This window comes from Diospyros lotus, chromosome 13 (assembly GCF_014633365.1).
Source record: "Diospyros lotus cultivar Yz01 chromosome 13, ASM1463336v1, whole genome shotgun sequence".
Lineage (NCBI taxonomy): Eukaryota > Viridiplantae > Streptophyta > Magnoliopsida > Ericales > Ebenaceae > Diospyros > Diospyros lotus.
In genome coordinates this window covers 19,086,758-19,106,685 of record NC_068350.1, presented here as the reverse complement: position 1 = coordinate 19,106,685, position 19,928 = coordinate 19,086,758, and the positions used below count along the sequence as shown (strand labels likewise).

Sequence of the window (19,928 nt, the reverse complement as noted above, 5' to 3'; positions counted from 1 at the left end):
GGTGTACCCTAAGGTCCATTTTCAACAAATATCTCTTCCAATGGTGTTGCAGTGATTTTTCAAGCAATTGTCATTCCTTGCTTGTCATTCAATTCTATATGTTCCTTGGGTTCCTGGACGTCAGAAATCTGAGTAAAGACCTCGACGTCTGCTTGAATCGATCTATAGTAGAACTTGAAGAAATTTTACTGGTACATTGACTTGAAACCTCTTTAAAATCATAATCATTAAGTTGTCCAACTTTTTGTTTAACTCTTCCTTGAATACTTTCTTAAATGACTAAATTCTCTTAAAAGTTCCTTCAGCCATCCGCACAGTCCAAATTCTTTAAAATATATTGCGTATCACTGCTGTAATAACAACTTTGTTTTGATCGAAAATCAAGTGGTAGGAACCCTAAATCACAGTTTAGAAACTGCTGCTTTGATATCAAATGTCATGACCTTAGTCCTAACTGATGCTTTTTTAGAAGATTAAACTAGAAATTGAGAGAGAAATAACAAGAATTGATGGGGAACAAACAAAATATTAGTGAGAACAGATTGAAACTAGGGAGAACTGATAGAAATGAGAGAAAATAATAGGGGAAAAATAGACAAAATTGGGAGAGAATATAGACTTCAATAAATTCTTGATAACTCATAATATTAGTAATCTAACCATGAGGGTTATGGTTGTATATATGCCCACAATTCTATAGAGCAATTACCACTATTCCACTACTAGTAATTGCCCTTTAATTACTCCACCCACTACCTTCTCACTAAGAATAATCATATAATAAAAGTAATAATTAACTATTTCAGCAAAATAAATAAAAATAGAAATAAAATAACAAGTTGGTCGTGACAGTGACTTATGACTTGAATGTTTTTGAGACCTATAAACTAGTGGTTAGTTCCAAATGAATAACAGTAGGAAAGGAAGTTTGTTTTTGAACTCCTTTTCCTGTCTAACATGTGCTTCGTGTGCCTACCCTTTCCACCAACTTAATATCAGTTTATCAGCTTACTAAAGACCTTAATTGCTGTGTGGTTTTTTTCTCCTCATACTTGTGTTTCCGCCTGGGCATGGAAAAGATGATTGGTGTTGCTAAGGGATGAAATGTGCTGTATTACTTACAGAAAGATTATGAGCCATCTATTGGGGGACAAACCTATTCTAGCTTACTCATCTCAACCTACTTCCACTAAGACAGATGCTTAGCTTTAGCACTTTCGATTAGTTCATCCCCCTTTTAGCCTGTTAAAGACTATGTTCCCTTCTCTGTTTCAGGGTTTAGATGTTATTGATTTCTATTGTGATGTGTGAGTTATTTAAACATTGTTGAGAATCCCACATCGCCTCCACAAGAGAGATCTAGGCTATATATAAGGAGGATGATCCCTCCACCTGTTAAGCTGGCTTTTCAGGTTGGAGTTCTACCTCTAACTTCTCACATGGTATCAGAGCTAACCCTTGGCTGTCGTGGTCATGGACCAGTACCATGCTTGATCACCTGGGCATGTATCAGTTATTGAAGAAGCTTCGGCGTGGGGGGGGGTGTTGAGAATCCCACATCGTCTCTACAAGGGAGATCTGGGCTATATATAAGGAGGAGAATCCCTCCACCTATTAAGCTGGCTTTTCAGGTTGGAGTTCTAGCTCTAACTTCTCATCAACATCATTAGATATCTTATTCTATTAGTAATAAACTTTCTTCCATTCTTTTCTTCTTGGTGCATTCTGATGTTTGGGGACCATTTAGAGTTCCCATTTGTTTTAGGGTGAGATAATTCATCTCATTTGTTGATGATTGCACACGAATGACTCGAGTGTATCTATTAAAGGATAAGACAACCATCAACATCATCTTACCATTATTCTATAAGATGATTTTTTACTCAATTTGGGGTTCTTATTAGAAGATTTAGAATTGATAATGCGAGAGATTATTTTAATCAACATTTACATCAATTCTTTCAGCTAGAGGGTATCATTCATGAATATTCTTGTGTTGATACTCCATAGTAGAATGGAGTTGTTGAAAGAAAGATGCGGCATCTATTGAATGTGACTCGAGCTCTGTTACATCAGCATAATGTTCTTAAATCTTTTTGGGGGCGAGGTAATGTTAACTGCAACCTATCTTATTAACTAGGTACCTTCTAAAGTCATGAAAATCAGTCATTTTCAGTGTCTTTCATCTCACTTTTCTGAACTTGGCCTTCATGCTCCCCCTCCTCTCAAAGTATTCGGGTGTGGCTTTTGTTCACATTTCTAAACATCTCATGAATAAATTTGATCTTAGAGCACTTAGGTGCATTTTTATTGACTACTCTCGTGCCCAAAAGGGATATAAATGTTTTCATCATCCCATTTGAAAATTCTGTGTGTTTAAGGATGTAACCTTTATTGAGTCTCACTCCTTTTTTGTGCCTTATCTTTTTGGTCACTAGGGGGAGACAGTTGCTAGTGACCATGGGGATCATGGAAATCTTCCTAATTTGGACTTGTCCTTGGTCTTAGGTCAACAGCCAAACACTACACCAGTCTGCACCTGGTAGTGCTTAGTTCTGACTTATCTTACCTTTTCCCCTTGCACCAAAGTCTTTGGGTTTAGAAGAGTTATCATCACCACCAAGTGCATTCCCTCACCTAAGTTCTCTTCCAGACCAACCATTGATGTCATCCCCTGCCAGGTTTAGGGGTTTATTTTATGTCTACAAGAGAGCCTATTTTGTGTGTAAAGTAGGGATCGCCATTTGTTATAGGGCCAGGCATTGAACCATCTCAGTGTCCTACTCATTCTAACCTTATTCACGATGATTTGTATTTATTTATTGTTGTTAGAAAAGGAAGGTACCAGAGGTTGGGTGGGGCGTTTAATTTATTTATCTCACACAAAACCTAGCATTGCATTTGTTGTCAGCTTGATGAGTTAATTTATGCAATAGTCTAATTGAAGAGCACATGTGATAAAGGCAACACTTGGAAAAGGGTTTTTGTTCAAATCAGGAGAGAATTTAGCAGTTACTGGATACACAGATGTTAATTATGGGGGTTTTCTTGTGGATAAAAGATCTACTACATGTAGGTTATTGTGTGTTCTTAAGAGGAAATTTTTGCGTCCTAGAGAAGTAAAAAACAAAGTATAGTGTCCACTATAGAAGTTGAATTCCGGACTATAACCCTTGGTCTATGTGAATTGTTGTGACTAAAGATTGTCTTTAGATGATCTACAAATTTCTAGTCATGGTCCAATCAAGTTATTTTATGACAACCAATCAGCTATCAGCATTGCACAAAATTCAATGCAATATGATCGCACAAAACATGTTGAGATTGATCGGCATTTCATAAAGAAAAAAGTAAAGGTTGGAGTGATTTGTATACCTTTTGTTTATTTGAAAAATTATTTGGTTGATTTATTAACAAATGATTTGCCTATCAAAAGATTTAAAAAACTTATAGGCAAGTTAAGAATAATAGATATTCATTCACTAACTTGAGACAGAGTGTTAATTGATTCACGATATTATTGGGACAATTGGACTATGATTACTTAGTTTAATCTTTCTTGATTTAACACTGATCTAATTTTCTTGATTTAGATACTTTCTTATTCTTGATTTTTTTTTTTTTTTGTATCTTTGACTTTTGTATCTTTTATAGGTTAGCTTTCTTTATTGTTGCATATGTAATCTTTCCTATGTTGTACTCTAATTCCCTCTTAATAAGGATTGTATTATTCATTCGGATCCATGAAAGAACTTCTATTTTGTTTTTCCTATACAAATATTCAAAAGCAAGTAGCTGTTCCACATAAACCTCTTTATTTATAAAATCATTTAGAAATACACTTTTTACATCAATTTGAAATAGTTCTAAATTTTTGTGATAAAAAAAAAGTTATAGCTTCAAGTCTAGTCAACAGTTTTCATAGCTTCAAGTACATCCCATATTGCATTTAAATTAGTTTAGCTCTTCTTGCATCTTGCATTGCTAATACCTAATTTGGATTGCTTAAGGCCATTTTTTTTGTCTTTGGGTTCAAAATTTGAAAGAAAAACAAAAAACTCACATTGATTATTGAAAGAGGATTGAGTTCTAATCCAAAATTTTACCTTCATCTACATAGGATTTCTCCTTGTGTTGATTAGATTCAACAAAATATATATCAATAGACTCTTCTAAAGCTAGTGTCCTTTTATTATAAACTATAACGAAAGGCCAGTCTATTATTCCACCCACGTCTATCCATAAGTAGTGAGAGTGAGCTTGGTTCTCCGGTGCCTGGTTATTTCCCCCTTCCAGGGTCGTTAGCGCTACCAGTGCATTTGTTCCTCTGCGTATCTGCTACCTTTAATAATGCCTTCTTTCAGTATGAGTGAGCGTGTTCCCCATCTCTCGGTCTTTCTAAACAACAGGTTCTAATAAATTCAGCCTTGTCATGTCTAGTTGAGGTTAGAATTCATAAAGGTGGGTAGAGATGGCTGCAGTAGATTCTTCGCTTTACTAAAAGATGAATATACAAGGAAAATTGTTTCGTCACTTTTTGCATCAATTTTTTCAAGAGTTTTTCACCATTCAAAACAAAACACTTACACCCCAAAGTATGCAAATGAGTAATACCTAGTTTTCTAATTGAAACTCTTTGTAAAATATAGTCTAAATTGTTAGTTGTTTCAGTCCAAAAATATTTTAGAAGATTATTCTCACAAATCAATACTCTAGTCGTTTCAATTACAGATCAATTTTTCCATAGAGAGCACCACTTTGTTGGGGGTGTTTTAGGAGCTGAAAAGTTAAGGGAAATTCCATTTTCATCACAAAAGTCCTTGAAAACAACATTTTCAAGTTCTCCCCCCAAGGCTACTTCTAATGTTTAAAATGATAAAATCATTTTCATTTCAAATTTTCTTACAAAAAAATATTCCTTAAAAGTATCTCTTTTCTTTTTTTACAAAGAGAAGTAACCCTAATACATCTTGAAAAATCATCTACAATAACAAACACATAAAATTTACATTCAAGACTATGAGTTCTCATTGGACCAAGTAAATCCATATGAAGTAATTGCAATGGTCTAGAAGAGGAGACTTTTAACATTTTTAGAATGAATAGATATTCTAGTGTGCTAGCTTTTCATGCAATCATCATAAAAATAATCCTTGTCATTCTTAATTTTTGGCAATCCATCCATTAGATTCTTTTTGACTAATCTTGAGATAAGATGCACACTTGCATGTCCAATCCAAGCCTTCTACGCCACAACCAACTATGTTGATTATTTATTTATTGTTACAGGGCATGGTTCATTTCAAATATCATTTAAATCAATCACATAAACATTTCTTTATCTTTTGTCAATGAAAATCACTTTGGTTTTGAGTTAATGTCAGTCATATGGCAATTATTTTGACTCAAAGGTAACTAACTCTATAGCCTTTTGTTACACAATTGATTAATATTAAGTAAATTATGTTTCAATCTATCAACATAGTATACTTGAGAAATTTGAGTATGTAATACATTATCGATGTTGCCAATACCCCTTCAATATATTACCTTTAATATTATCACCAAAAGTAACATGACTACCATTGTAAGGTTCCAGCAAGTTGAATACAGATTTGTTACTAGTTATGTGTCTTGATCAACCGCTGTATATATACTAGCAATTTTTTATTTTATTTTTTAATTTACTTTGAAACTCATTATCTGCAAGGGAAATGTAAAACAACCAATTGGTCCCAAGATTGATTTGGGTCTATATGATTAGCATTACAAAATGTTATAAAACAAGATTCGGTTGTCATATGTACCCTCTTTGCCTGTTAAGCTGGGGTTTTGTTACACTTTTAGTTAGAGGTATCAGCCCCCAACAAGGCCTTTTAGTAGTTAAGCCAAATCAGGTGGTATCCAAATCTTTTTGAGTCCATCAACTAAAACCTCCTTTGGAATTCAAACCTTCTTAATATTGTATGAAAATTTTCTTTTAATGGGACATGAGGGATATTCATGACCATGATACTTGCAAAAGGAACATTTCAGTTTGGCTACAATTTTAGATCTGGAAAACTTTTTGAAATTCTTTTGAATGGCACCATGGTAACCCAAACCAGCTTTATCATAGAATCCTCTTTGTGATTCTAAGATTTTTTTAATATTTTGCTGCGATTGATAAACTTAGTTAATGTAAGTTTGGTGTCATCCAATTTGTTTGGCACATCATTGACATTTGGCTTCAAAACAGAATTTTCTTTTTCTAAATGTTTATTCTTTTCTCTTGTCTTTTTTAAATCATTCAATAACTTTTCACATAGTTCTTCTAGTTCTTTCTTAATCTCAATAATAGATTCATTTTGCTATGATAATCTTTCTTCTAGCAAATACAAGAAATGAATTTTTTCTATAATATCTTCATTTGGAATAGGTTTTTCAAGATTTTTAAGAGTGGATACTATGATATTACGTCTAGTGTACATATCTTTGATTATGAATAATTCATAATTATATTTAAGCATTCTAATTTTAGAAGGTTTTATTTTTGAGATTCTTTCATGTGTTACCTCAAGTTTGCCCCAAATCTTCTTTGTTGGTTCGCAAGATGATATTCGATTGTACTCCTCTGCGTTAAAGGGCACTACAACATATTCATGCTACTTGCATTTAACATAATGGATTTTACATCCTACTCATCCCATTCTTCCTCTAGTTTTTGGCACCTTTACATTGTCTTCCTCAATGGTAGGCATGGTGAAACTAGTCACAATGATTCTTGAGGCTTCAACATTTTTTAACAACAACAACAACAACAACAACAATAACATATCTAGCCTTTATCCTACTATGTGGGGTCGATTATATGAATTCTACACTTTCATGTATTTCTATCTTTTGTCATATCTCCATTGATGTCCATACACTTCATATCAAACTTTAATATTTCTCCCAAAGTCTTCTTAGGTCTGCCTCTACCTTTTTTTTTTGACTAATTGTTCCATTTCATCCACTCTCCTCATAGGAACGTCTCTTGGTCTCCTTTTCACATGACCAAACCATCTTAGTCTATTATCTCTCATCTTCTCCTCTATTGACATTACTTCTACCTTATTACGAATAATTTGATTTCTCATCTCTACGTCGTAGGGTAAATCACCTTATATATACACTTAGAAACTTACAAAGTAGGAAATATTACAAGAAGGAAGCTAAACCTAATCAAATTTGTACAAAAAGCAACTAATAAACATGGAAAGATTTTAACAGCCAATCCCACAATCAAAGGAGATTGATTAGGATGTTTGTTAATCAAATCAAATCAAATCGATTTCTCCAACACCAAGAATGGTAGTTGTTGCAGGATTGCTTTATTGGATGCTTCCTCTTGGTACTTGAGCCATTAGGATCTTTGTTCTCATGTTGTTAAACCTCTAAAATGAGAAACTTGCTCTGATACCACTTGTTGAAAAGATATTAGCCAAGTGAAGCTTGGGGTGGGGGGTGGGGGGGGGGGGGGGTTAAATTAAGATTTATAATAGAAATTAACAAGAATAAATAGAAAAAGTGAAATTAGAGATGTCATTAGAATTTATAGTGGTTAGATAACTTGCCTACGTCCACTAACTTAACTCTCGTCAAAGATTTTTTAAATCTATCAAGTGTTTTTGAAGAGCCAAGCACTATATTCTTTACAATCGCTTTCCTAGTGATCTTATGCTTTTTATACAAGTTTAAAAACTAACCTTGTGCTTTTTCACAAGATCAAACACTTAACCTTACAAATGAATTAAAAAAAAAAAAAACCTTACATATGCTTTTCTAGGGTTGAAGTAATAACCACTCACCAATGATCTTTACATTGCAAAGAAAAAGATTTGTGAGATATACTCACAGTATAAGAAATCCTCACAAAAGATAACACTCAAGATGTATTACAATGGGTATACAAATGAGGACTCTAAAAAATGCAACATACTTTATTTTCTTTATAGTAATGGTTGTAGAAAAATTGTTAAAGGAAGATGAATTTGAGACTTTTTTTCAGATGATTTCTCTCATTTTTTCTCTCTTTTTCATGTCTTTATATAGCCAAGATTATCAACAGTCAATTGCACTGGTGGGTGGTAGAGGGAAACGGTAGCTGACTTGCCCATACTTGCTGCTGACAGATCATGATTTTTTTATTGAGATAAACGAGTTCATGAGTTAAAGATTAATCTGCAACAATCAAGGAAAGGTTAGATAATCATTTGGTATGATATCAAATGAAATGAATGCATTCCAACGACAAGAATTTCACATTTTTGGAACTTAAGACTTTTGGTAGTCTAGTATTTCGGTTTTGGTATTCGAGTATCATGAAAAATTTTATTTCAGTTTTTGATGAATTCCCTAGTTATTCCAATATCATTTTCTTTAATACTCTAGTATTTTTTTATCTACAACTGAGACGTTCTATGTTTCTCAAGGAAATACTTGAATTTTATCTCCTATAGTACTTGAGTATTTTAGACTGCAACTAAAATATTACATGTTTTTCACGAAATTGCTTGAGTATCATTTCCTATAAAATATTCGAGTATTTTAGACCGTAACTAAAACACTCTTTATTTCTTAGGGAAGAACTCGAGTACCTTTCTCTAGAAATCTTAAACTTGATTTTCTTTATTTCATACTCAATTATCTTGTTTCTAAATCTCAAAATACTTAGAAAAACTCTTATAAGTTTAATTTTAAGAGGATATGTAAAGAGATTATTATTTATATTTTCATGTTTGTTTCTAAATCATGAAGACTCATGCAAAGGATTTAATAAGGTGAAACAGAGTTGAGTTGAGTTTCATATTATAATGACAATATGAATATTAAATTTGGTTTGAATCTTTGTACTTAAAGCAAGTTGTGTAGCTTTTGAAAAATCCTAACCCTCTTTGTTCTTGAAATGCTTGATGTGTGTGAAAAGTTTAAAACTTGTTGGATTTGTCTTCAACTCAATTCTTTGCAAAAGACAAAAGACGCACATTTCATAGAGTTATAAACATGGTCTTGGGGTGTAACCAAACTTAATGTAATAATATGATTATTAACCATGGGTAAATAGTACCATTCTCTTTCTAATGTGTCTCGACTTAAGCTAGTTGTCTTTTATTTTTATTTTTGCAAATTGTATTAGTTTGTAGGAGTTAGTTATTGCTTATGGATTGATTTAGGAGGTTATGGAGTCATTTAAGAGCAATTATTGATAGTGGAGTGGTAATTGCCCCTTAAATATGTGAATAACTTATATATAAAGCTATAACTACATGACTAAGCATCATTATGGTTTTGAAGAGTTCTCATTTTTCCCTCTTCAATTGCTCTTCTCTCTCTCTCTTGATTCTATTTCTCTTTCACCTACTTCTGCTTTCCATTTCTAATTCTTCTCATAATTCTCCCTAAATTTTCTTGTTTGTCTCACTTTGTAGTACCCATAATCTTTGTAAATTATTGCTTCTAAAGAAATAAATCATTTATGGGAATTAGGGGTCCCGAGGTGTAAATGTAGTTTTTGAAAAGATCGGGGAACAAGTGTAAATCTCCAAAACTTCGGGAATTGATACAAAAAACCATTATTCTAAGGGTACTTAGAGGAATCAAGGTTAATTCAAGGGCTCAAATGATAAGGGGCAAAGTGTAAATATTTGAAACTTCAAGGCAAAGCGTACTTTTTAAAAACCCAAAACGAACCGGCTGAACTGATGGTTGGAGGTAATCATGAGGCACACAAAACAAGGTGGCTAGGTGGCATAGCAAGTGGAAGGTGGTGATTGGACTGGAGTTTTTTATAAATTAAGCCTTGGGGGAAGATTGTGAAGCAATCCAAGAGGATTAAGGCGAGATTAGGCTAATTTGAGGTGAGGATTCTATAGTTAAGAGAGTAGGGAGTATTCTGAAAGAAAGAGGGAATGTTTTCGTTAAGAAATGAGAGAGATATCAGGTTCACCGGAGTTTCAAAGCACTTGCCAGAATTTGGACTCGAACCATCGGAAAACAACAAGGTAAGTCCAATTTAAGCTTATAATCGGGTAAAGGGAAGAAAGAGGAAGCCGTAGGGTTAAACAGAGTTAAAATGAGTGAGAAAACAACAAAAAATTGAGGTTGGTTGTCATCGCGTTGGCCATCGTCGTAGAAGATGACCAGCGTGTGCAGTACACGCACCAATCCTGCTTGCGAGTACAGGTGCATGGCTTTCCTTCTGGCAGCGTGTGACGGCACGTGTGGACTCATTTTCATTCGCAACTTTCCAGAAAGTTTAATTAGATTATTTCCTACAATCCTATGTAAAAAAATTTGGTATTTGGTTTACAAAATCTCGTGTTTTTTACAAAAAAACCCAACTTGGCAACTGTGAATAGTGCATCTGAAAGGTAAAGCAGTAAGGTGAGTGGTTCTTACATGTATCTCGCTTCATCTCGGCCATTTTTGGTTTCATTTGTGTGTTGGGTTTTGGCTTGCATATCATATTTTTCCTTTACCCAAGCATATCTCTTTGTTTGGTCATGCATCATCGTGGTGTGTGTAACGCCCCACTTTTCTAAATACACAATAACTTGAAATATAATTAAGACATCACCTACGGGCGTTATGGAAACCCTTACCAACGGAAGCATTGGATTAAACCTGTAAGCTTAACCAAAGCTAAACAAAGAGGTTTCCACTAGATTTCCTTTACAAGTACAAGACATGCATACGACCTCCACAAGACATCACAGTAGGTACAATTGTAGGACACCCACACACACCCTTTACAACCTTGAGTATCCTAGTTGCTATTTACAATACATCACTTGGTTACAAGGGTACATAATGAAATAAAACCAAAAGTTAGCTGCGAAACCCAAAGCTAGCCAAGCACCACCTTTTTGCCCTTGCTCGAACCAGAACCTGGAACACCTGACACTTCTGATAAACCTGGGACGTTGAATGTCCTAGGGGTATGAAACACCCGAGTTAGATAATAACATCTAAGTGAGTGGTATAGGGAAAAAAACTATGCATGCAAGAGCAATATGTAGCTTTGCTAGGAGACATGCATAAATAAGAACCAAATCTCCCAAGATCACGGCTCATCGCAAGAGCACGAGATCCCTTGTGATATTCCAACAACTAGCCACAAATACAAATACTGAGATGCATATAAAATAGGCAAGATTTGCTCAAAAGCAATATAACATGAGATGTAACCTCTCGGCCCTCTTACACAGGCACAAGATATCCTCCTTACTTGCCATGCATGAATCCCTCAGCCCCCTTACACAAGTTCGAGGTAGCCCCCTTACACAGGCCTACATGGTCAACCCCCTTACACAGGCCCCCGTGGTAGTTCACACACGACAAGCCACCAACTAGCCATAGCCACCAAATGACAAGATGTATGACAAAGTAGAAGGAATATGATCACAAGCCATGCACGAAAACTGTCATAGTTAAACTCGATGCAACAAAGTAGAAAAGATATGCTCGAAACAAAGGGAACATAAGGTGTAAGCAACAAACCATCCATAAATGAAACTAAGAGTGATCAAGAGGAAGCAAGAAGCATCCATAAGAACCACTCACCTTGACTAATTACCTTAAGAAACACGGTTTACAACGAGCGGGATGGGTTTTCTAATTGCTTGACACGAACTTCGAGAAAGACTCGAAAACTCCGGCGAGGCCCGTTTCCCCTTGATTCTCCACTGATTTTCTTCATTCTTTTTGCAGGATTCTCTCCTTTTTCTCAAGAACAAGACCCTCCCATTTGTTTCCCTCAATTTGGAAGATATTCTCTCTAAAATGTTTGAAATGATTTGTGATTAACATAGGCCCCTATTTATAGACTTTTCTAACCAATCGCATATCGCCATCTCAAGGGTTATCATGAGTCCTTAACTTAGCTTCCAAGTAGTCCAATGGTTTCTTGTCATGTGTCCTTGAAGATAAGGTTTGGAGACTTTATCTAATTTGGAGACTAAGTAGTTTTTATGGCCAATCATGCGATGCCACCTCAGGGGGTCATTATGAGCCATCATGTGATCTTACATTTTCTTCCAAATAACCAATGGAAGCTTGCCACATGTCTTTAGCTTGGAGACTAAGCAAAAGACTTGGAGAAGACTTGAAAAAGACTTGGAAAAGACTTAGCAAAGACTTAAAGAAGACTTGGAGAAGACTTACTTTAACAAAGACCTGGACTTGGACTTCAAAACGATCCAAAGCTACATTTGATTTGAGTTTGAAATCCAATATATTTTGAAGCGATATTTTAAGGTTCCAACAAACGACGGTTTGACCCGAACTTTTCACGTAACTACACTTAGACCTTTTGCAACTTGGTCCTTGGGCCATTTTTAATTGCACTTTTTGGTCCTTGAAAAATGGATAAATTACACTTAGCACCCCAAGATTTTAGATAAATTACACTTTTACCCAACTTCAATATTTACGATTTTGCCACTAGTTCAGAAATTGAACCTTTGTCTCAAGGCTTCTATAATTCTTTGAAATAACCTATTTTCTCAAGTATTAGAACCTAATAACCTTAGGTATCACCTCATTTTTGAGTTTAAAAATCTGGGGTATTACAGTGTGTGTGGCTAGTTGACGTTAGGGCCATCATGTGAGACCGGTGAGCGGTCATGTGAGGAGTTTGGACATGATAGATCAGCGGGGGTGATTGCAACACCTTGGCATCTCTACCAAACAAGGAGGTTTCATGACATTTTTTCATATTGTATATGCACGCACTAATTTCTTTCCTTGAATCACTCACTAAGATGTTTATATCTTACAACGGCATATTCAAACGTGCTAGGTGCCCTAAGACCAAGTTCGAGCAAAGGTAAGGAAATGATAGATGCTTAGTTTAGCTTTATTTAAAGTCATTATTGTAAATTGGACGTTATGTTGTAAATAGCAGCTATGATACTTGAGTCAAGGCATGTACAAGAGTGTGTATGTGTACTATGGTTGTTAACATAGGTATTATGGGTGCGTGTTCTAGTTATATTAGCTTGTGGAAGTCTTGTCCATTTAACATTTCAGGTTTCAATCATTTTCTTTCATTATTATGGGCTTCCTTAATGCCTCGACGAAATTCTAAGTTTTGCTTAGTATCATTGTGTTGTGAAATGGGGTGTTACACATTTCCTTATTTCTTTCCTGATTATCTACTAGAATCCTTAGACTTGAACCCTAGGGTTATGACATTTGGTATCAAAGCAATTTGGTTCTTGGCTAGATCTAGTTGTTTTCACTCAAGGCTTTGAAGGCGAGTAAGACAAGCCAGTTTCTAGAAGCATTTTAAAGGCAATTACATTGGTTGTTCGGGGTGAAGTTAGAAGGATTCGACTGAAGAAATTGTTGAATGAGATCTTAAAAGTATACAATCATTGGAGAAAACATTCATGGAAGGTGTTGCTAACATTAAGCGAAAGTTAAACGAGATTTTGATTCTGTTTTCAAGAAAGTTCTAGGTCAGTATTCTAGCTGACTTATTTTCTAAGGAATATTTTGACTCCTTAAAAAAAGAAGTTTCAGAAGAAAGAGCTCAAGGTAACTATCTTAGAAAATTTTTGATCACAAGATGATTGATTCAGACAATCAATCCTCAAGATTGAAAGATGTTAACAAAGAAGTTCCTGAGATTGAGGAAGCGACAAATGATTCTTTTGGAATTGAAATTGATCCAATCTTTAACAATGAGAAATTGCCTCAATCAATTCATAAAACAAACAATGTTGTAAAGATCTTTTGTAGTTGCCAAGAAATTCGAAGAACAACTAATAGATCATGATATGACTACTAAGAGGATGTAAAAGGAATAACTGAAGTGGAGCACATGAGGACCCTAATATGTTTCAGGAAACGATGGAAGATCACATGCTGCCGACTACTTACTACTATAACAATTTAGCATGGTTACTACATGAAGGACAAGGATCCTACACCCTACAGTCTAAGAAGGATGAATCAGATATCAAAAGCAAGGATTGGATAAAGATGTGAGGCTAGAAGCTAAGGTTGCGCTCTCTTCGTATTTTAGTTTTGAGTTTTAAGTTTTGATTTCATTTTTAATTTTGTGTTTTGAGAATCTATTTTGAGATTTTTGAAAACGCGTTCTTTTTGTCATTTTGAAAACTGTTTCTTAAAATAAAAAACTTGAAAACGCGTTTACTTTGAAATTTGGAAAAACTTATTTGTGTTTCTTTTTTTTTTCTTTTCTTTTTTTTTCCCTTTTTGTCTTTTATTCTCTGGCACCTAACATCTTCTCCAGCGTCGGCGACGACGACCGCCGTCGACGAGAGATTCACACGATCAAAGCCTACCATTAGAAACTTCAAGCCAAGAGGGTTAACATACACAAAAATGGGCCAAGTTTAACGGTTGGATTTTCGTAGATCTAATTTTTAATTTTTGACAAACACCTATATAGGCACTATTAGTTGTCATCGACCAACGTAGCTGGTGGTTTCCAGCAATTAGAGGTAACAACCTGACACCCAAGGGCCCATCGACCAACATACTCAAAAACTTGGAAGATCCAACGGCTAAATCTCCATAGATCTAAACTTAATTGTTCGACTCACCCGCCTATTGCACTGCCATTCGTGGCGACCATGGCCGGTGGTTTCCGACGATCTAGGGCAATCACTTGACACCCAATGGCCCATCAACCAACATATCCAAAAACCTACAAGAGAAGGAAGAGGAGATAGGAGATAAGAGATGAGAGAGGAAGAAGACCAGCAAGATTGAACGGCGAAGGTGGTGGCGGGCGTAGTCGATGGTGACTCGTGGCAATGATGTAGATGGCGGGCGTGGTTGACGACCGAGGCTGGAGAAGGAATGGAAGAGAGGAGAAAAGGAATGGAAGAGAAGAGAGGAGAGAGACAGAGAGAGACAAGTGATCTAGAGATTGGGGGGTGGGAGCATTTTTCGTGTTTTGTGTTTTCAACGTGTTTTGGCTGAAAATACCCAAAAACAACAAATGTTGTTTTGGGTTTCCTTTATAATTTTTTTTCTTATTTTTGAAAATAGTAAAGTGAACGCGTTTTCAGTGTTTTGAAAAACTAAAAACTCAAAACGGGCTGAAAACAACAAAAAGAACGCACCCTAAGCTTTCTTAGGGACAATAGAAGGGAATGCTTGACTTAGGCTAGTTGTCTTTTATTTTTATTTTTGCAAACTGTATTAGTCTACAGAAGGAGCTAGTTGTTGCTGTAATTCTCAGTTATGGATTGATTTAAGAGGTTATGGAGTCATTTAAGAGCAGTTATTGATAGTGGAGGAGTAATAGCTGCCTCTTAAATATGTGGATAGCTTATATATAAAGCTATAACCACATGGCCAAGCATTATTATGGTTTTGAAGTAAAGAATTCTCATTTTACTCTCTTCAATACTCTGATATCCGTTATTGTCACACCCCCAATATCAAAAAAGAAAAAAAAGAATAATAGTAGCAATAAAAGAGGGATGCTTTCAAAAGACCTTTTCCGAAAGCAATGAGTTCTTTTTGAAAGGATTCCTTTCGGAAAGAACCTCATTCAGAAAGGAAAGCCTCCTTTCTGAAAGAAATGATTCGAATTCACACATGTCTTCTAGATTCTTTTACACGTGTTCCCATGATAATTCTCAAGATTCAAGCCCTATAAAAGCCAAGCTACAGTACTCAGAAAGAGAGCTCAGATCATTGGTAAACCTCGATTACTTTGAATATTCCAAGTTCTTTCGGAATTCTAGCCCACATTTCTTTCCATAACACCTTTTTATTTGTGTAACTGACTTAAGCATCGGAGGGTCTTTGTGGGTGAAAATCTTCTACGAGCCTTCTGACCCCTTTGTTAGCTGTTTGCAGTTATGTCTGAAAGTATCTCACCCTTCTGAGGGGGATCCCAGTCCTTCCCGGACTTGCCTGATCACCCTTCTGAAAGAAGTTTAAATTCTTTCTGAAATCCATCCTTCTCCTTTCTAAGAGACATTTCAAACTCTCTTCGAAAGCTGTCAGCTAAGATGCCATATTGAAACCTTATCCTTTCAAAATTTTCTTTCAGGAAGAACCTCCTCTGTCACCCCTCTTTCTAACAGAATGAACTCGTAGTGTGTGTCATGTCCTTTCCAAAGCCCTCATTTTGTTCGGAAAGGCTCTTCCGTCCGTGACCTAATCCTTTCGGAAGCAATGTCCTTTTGGAACCACACATTTTGGAAATAATTTCTTTTCGAGAAGGGCTTCTTTTGGACAAGTAACCTACAATTTGCAAATACCTCACAATGTTCGAATCTTGCTTCACAACCCTTCCTACCTCACCAAAATTCTAATTGTTGTATTTTTGGCAACAATAATTTGGCGTCGTTTGTGGAAAACGCAACAAAAAGCCAAGATGATGAGAGTCATGAGATCAAATGACTTGGGTAACTTACCCACCCAAGTGCGGAGAAACACCCATTCTAAGACAGGGGCCACGGGAGAGCCTGACCTAGTACCACCTTCACCGCCAAGACTTTTGAAGCCCAACCAAGAAGAGGAAATTCACTTGGGACATTGGCCCCAACTGGGCAGTAATTAGATTGCAAGACTAGGGGATAATCCAGTTGTTGAGATTGTAGGCATGGGATAATCGAAGCAGGGAGAGGTACACTTTGCTGATTTGGGGCACGTATAGCTAGACAAGGAAGGTACACCCCACCCCAAGTGCCTATGGTTTAAGAGCAAGACTCCCTGGGACAGTCATCAATTCCCCGAAGAAACCTAGCTGTGATTGTAGGCGGACCCCTTGGTCCATCTAGAATTACACCTCCCACTGTACCAGTGACTCCAGAAGAATTATGAAGAACTGAAGCACAAGAATGAAGAGCTTCAGAAGAACAATGAAGAGAATGTGAGAAGAATGCAAGGGATCACATCCCTACTACAACAAATGATACCTGATATCCACATTCCTTGTATGGGGCTCACAAAGATAAGAGGTGGGTAACAAGATCCTCAAAACTATCCCCTGAGAATGGCTCAACATGGGATAAGGATAGGAACACCAAGGTTGGATAATCGGGTCCTCGGATTAATAGATCCGCTAGAAGAATGTGGTAGATGGGTTGGAAAAGCCCCTTTGTATGAAGAAATAGTAGAAAGTACCCCTTCTATGACCCTTTATGTTCCTTCTCTTCGCAGGGAAGAAGCAGAACAAGGGTTACTTAGTGCAACAGGCATTAAAAAACTCACAGAGGAAGTGTTGGAGCAAAAGTAGGTGATGACGGTATCCTAGGAAGCTCCTACCAAGAGATATTTCCCTTATCCGATGAGCTCCTGAGATAACTAGTACAGCTAGGGTTCAAACTGCCTCAACTATCTGTGTATTTTGGAAAGGAAGACCCCGAGAAACATCTACAACATTTTATAGCCGTAGCCGTGGTGCATGGTTGGAATGAGGTCACTAAGTGTCGAGCTTTTCTTATTTCCCTGGAAGGACAGGCACAACAATAGTTCAAAGAATTACCAGCAGGGCACATATGATCATTTGAACAGTTGAAGAAAGAATTTTTAGATGCATTCATGGCCTACATAGCACCATGTATTTGACAAGCTTGCAACAGAGGCCCAATGAATCTGTAAAGCAGTATATCGAGCAGTTTAGAGATGCTCCCAATCGGGTTGGCGGCATCGACCCTCTTTAATGGAACTACATTTACTTCGCTCATAAAGTCCCTAGCCTTTTTTGAGCCAGGTTCCCTGACTGTGATGTTTTCCCGCGTGAAGTAGTTTATTGTCTAAACAGAAATCTTGGATGCTTGGGAAGCTAAGAGGAGATGAAGACCAAATGATTCTGGGTCGAACAGAGCAGTGAAAATACAATGAAGAGAAGAACATTCGAAGATGCAATTCCTTAGCTTCACCCCTCTCACTCAACCAAGGGCAGCTATCCTCTCTTCCATCGCACACACTGGACTCATCAATTTCCCTTCCCATTCCAAATAGCCTATGCGAAGAAACATTGTGGCTTTCTGCAAATTCAGCGAGTCCCCAGGACACAACACAGAGCAATGCCGGGAACTTCGCAATCAAATTGAACAATTGATTAGATAGGGCAAGTTGACTGATTCATACTAGAGAAGCCTAAGATTCAACAGGGTAGGAGAGAAGAGCTTAGAAGAGACAATCCAAGAAGGCCTTCTCGCCTTAGAAATGATGCCCCAAGAAGTAGGGACAACTAACAACCTCGCTAAGGGGAAGAAGAAAGAAACCCTCGAAGTGAGCAAGTGCCCTCGAGAATAAAGAGGAATGGCAACGAGCCTACTATGGAAAGAATACACGTGATCTCAGGGGGGGATAATTTAGTAAGAGATTCTTCCTCTGCTAGGAAAGCTTATGCTCGCTAAGCGCTGCATGTGAATTCGATGGTGAAAGTCCAGGAGGATGAGGACCCCATTATTTTCACACCAGAAGATCAAGGAGATGTGCTACTCCCTCATGATGATCCTTTTGGTCATCTCTACAGTTATTGTTAAACACGTTATCGTGAAAATACTGGTGGACAGTGGAAGCTCTGTTAATCTTTTGTACTGGAATTGCTTTGAAAAAATGTATATCGTTCACGACTGACTAAAGACAATCACATCCCCCCTGTATAGTTTCATGGGAGAAGTAGTTCCTGTGGTCAGGTTAGTCCAATTGCCGATTACCCTAGGAGACTACCCCTAGGCAATCACTAGGTAGGTCAACTTCATGGTGGTTGAGACTTTTTCCCCCGCATACAACGTGATTCTAGGATGTTCCCTCATTAATGTCATAAGGGCAGTTATTTCTTCGGGGTACCTGCTGATGAAGTTCCCCATGCCATAGGGGGTAAGCCAAGTGAGAGGCAATAAAAAACAAGCAAGGGTATGTTATGTGAGCTTCACCAAAGGTGCCAAGGGAAAAGAAAAGTTAATGACATGGGAGACGCTAATGATCAATGAGCAGACTCTCAAAGACGTCAAGCCACAACTAGTGGAGACACTCGAAGCGATTCCATTAGAGCCCAGTAATGGTGAACGGCTAGTGTATGTAGGCAGTCAGTTGGAAGGCCCGGAGAAAGAAGAAATCGTCCAGTGCCAACGTATTCTATTGGGGTCCTACCGATATGCCCAGGATAGATCCACACATCATAACGCATCATTTAAATGTACAACTGAGAGCATGCCTAATTAAGCAAAAGAACAGGCACATAGTGTCGGAGTGACTAAAATACTTGGAAGAGGAAGTTATTAAGCTGCTAGAGGCGGGATTTATCAGAGAAGTGCAATACCCAGAGTGGTTGGCCAATGTTGTAATGGTGAAGAAAACTAACAGAAAATGGCAGGTATGTGTCAATTTCACTGACCTAAATAAGGCTTGCCCAAAAGACTCTTACCCGTTCCTAAGAATGGACCGTCTAGTTGATGAAACATTGGGGTTCGCCAAGTTAATTTTTCTAGATGCATTCTCTGGGTACCATTAGATTAGCATTCATTTGTTAGATGTTGAGAAAACAACCTTCATCACAAAAAAAGGGAACCTATTGCTATCGAGTAATGCCCTTTGGCCTGAAAAACGTAGGAGCCTCATATCAGCGAATGGTGAACAAAATGTTCAAAGATCTACTGGGAGACATGATGGAAGCAAACATAGATGACATGATTGTGAAAAGTAAGCAAGAAGAGCGGCATGCCCAGAAATTGGCAAAGGTTCTCAATGTATTGCGTGAAAACAAAATGCGCCTAAACCTTAGCAAGTGTGCCTTTGGGGTGAAATTAGGGAAGTTCTTGGGCTACATGATCACTCATCAAGGGACAGATGCCAGCCTAGAGAAGGTACAAGCAGTGATCAATATGCAATCCCCCATGTTCATGAAAGAAGTCCAAATGATGACAAGCCGCCTGAAAACTTTGGGGCGATTCTTGTCC

At 37.0% G+C, this 19,928-nt stretch overlaps 1 long non-coding RNA gene across 1 annotated transcript in view; it reads left to right on the top strand.

Annotated features, from left to right (window-relative positions):
* Nucleotides 1–7,944: 7,944 nt before the first annotated feature.
* LOC127788981 (uncharacterized) overlaps nucleotides 7,945–19,928 on the top strand; it is a 79,368-nt gene continuing 67,384 nt past the window's right edge. The window contains exon 1 of the long non-coding RNA XR_008020473.1: nucleotides 7,945–8,224. This is a non-coding gene — a long non-coding RNA (uncharacterized LOC127788981). The remainder of the gene's footprint in view (nucleotides 8,225–19,928) is intronic.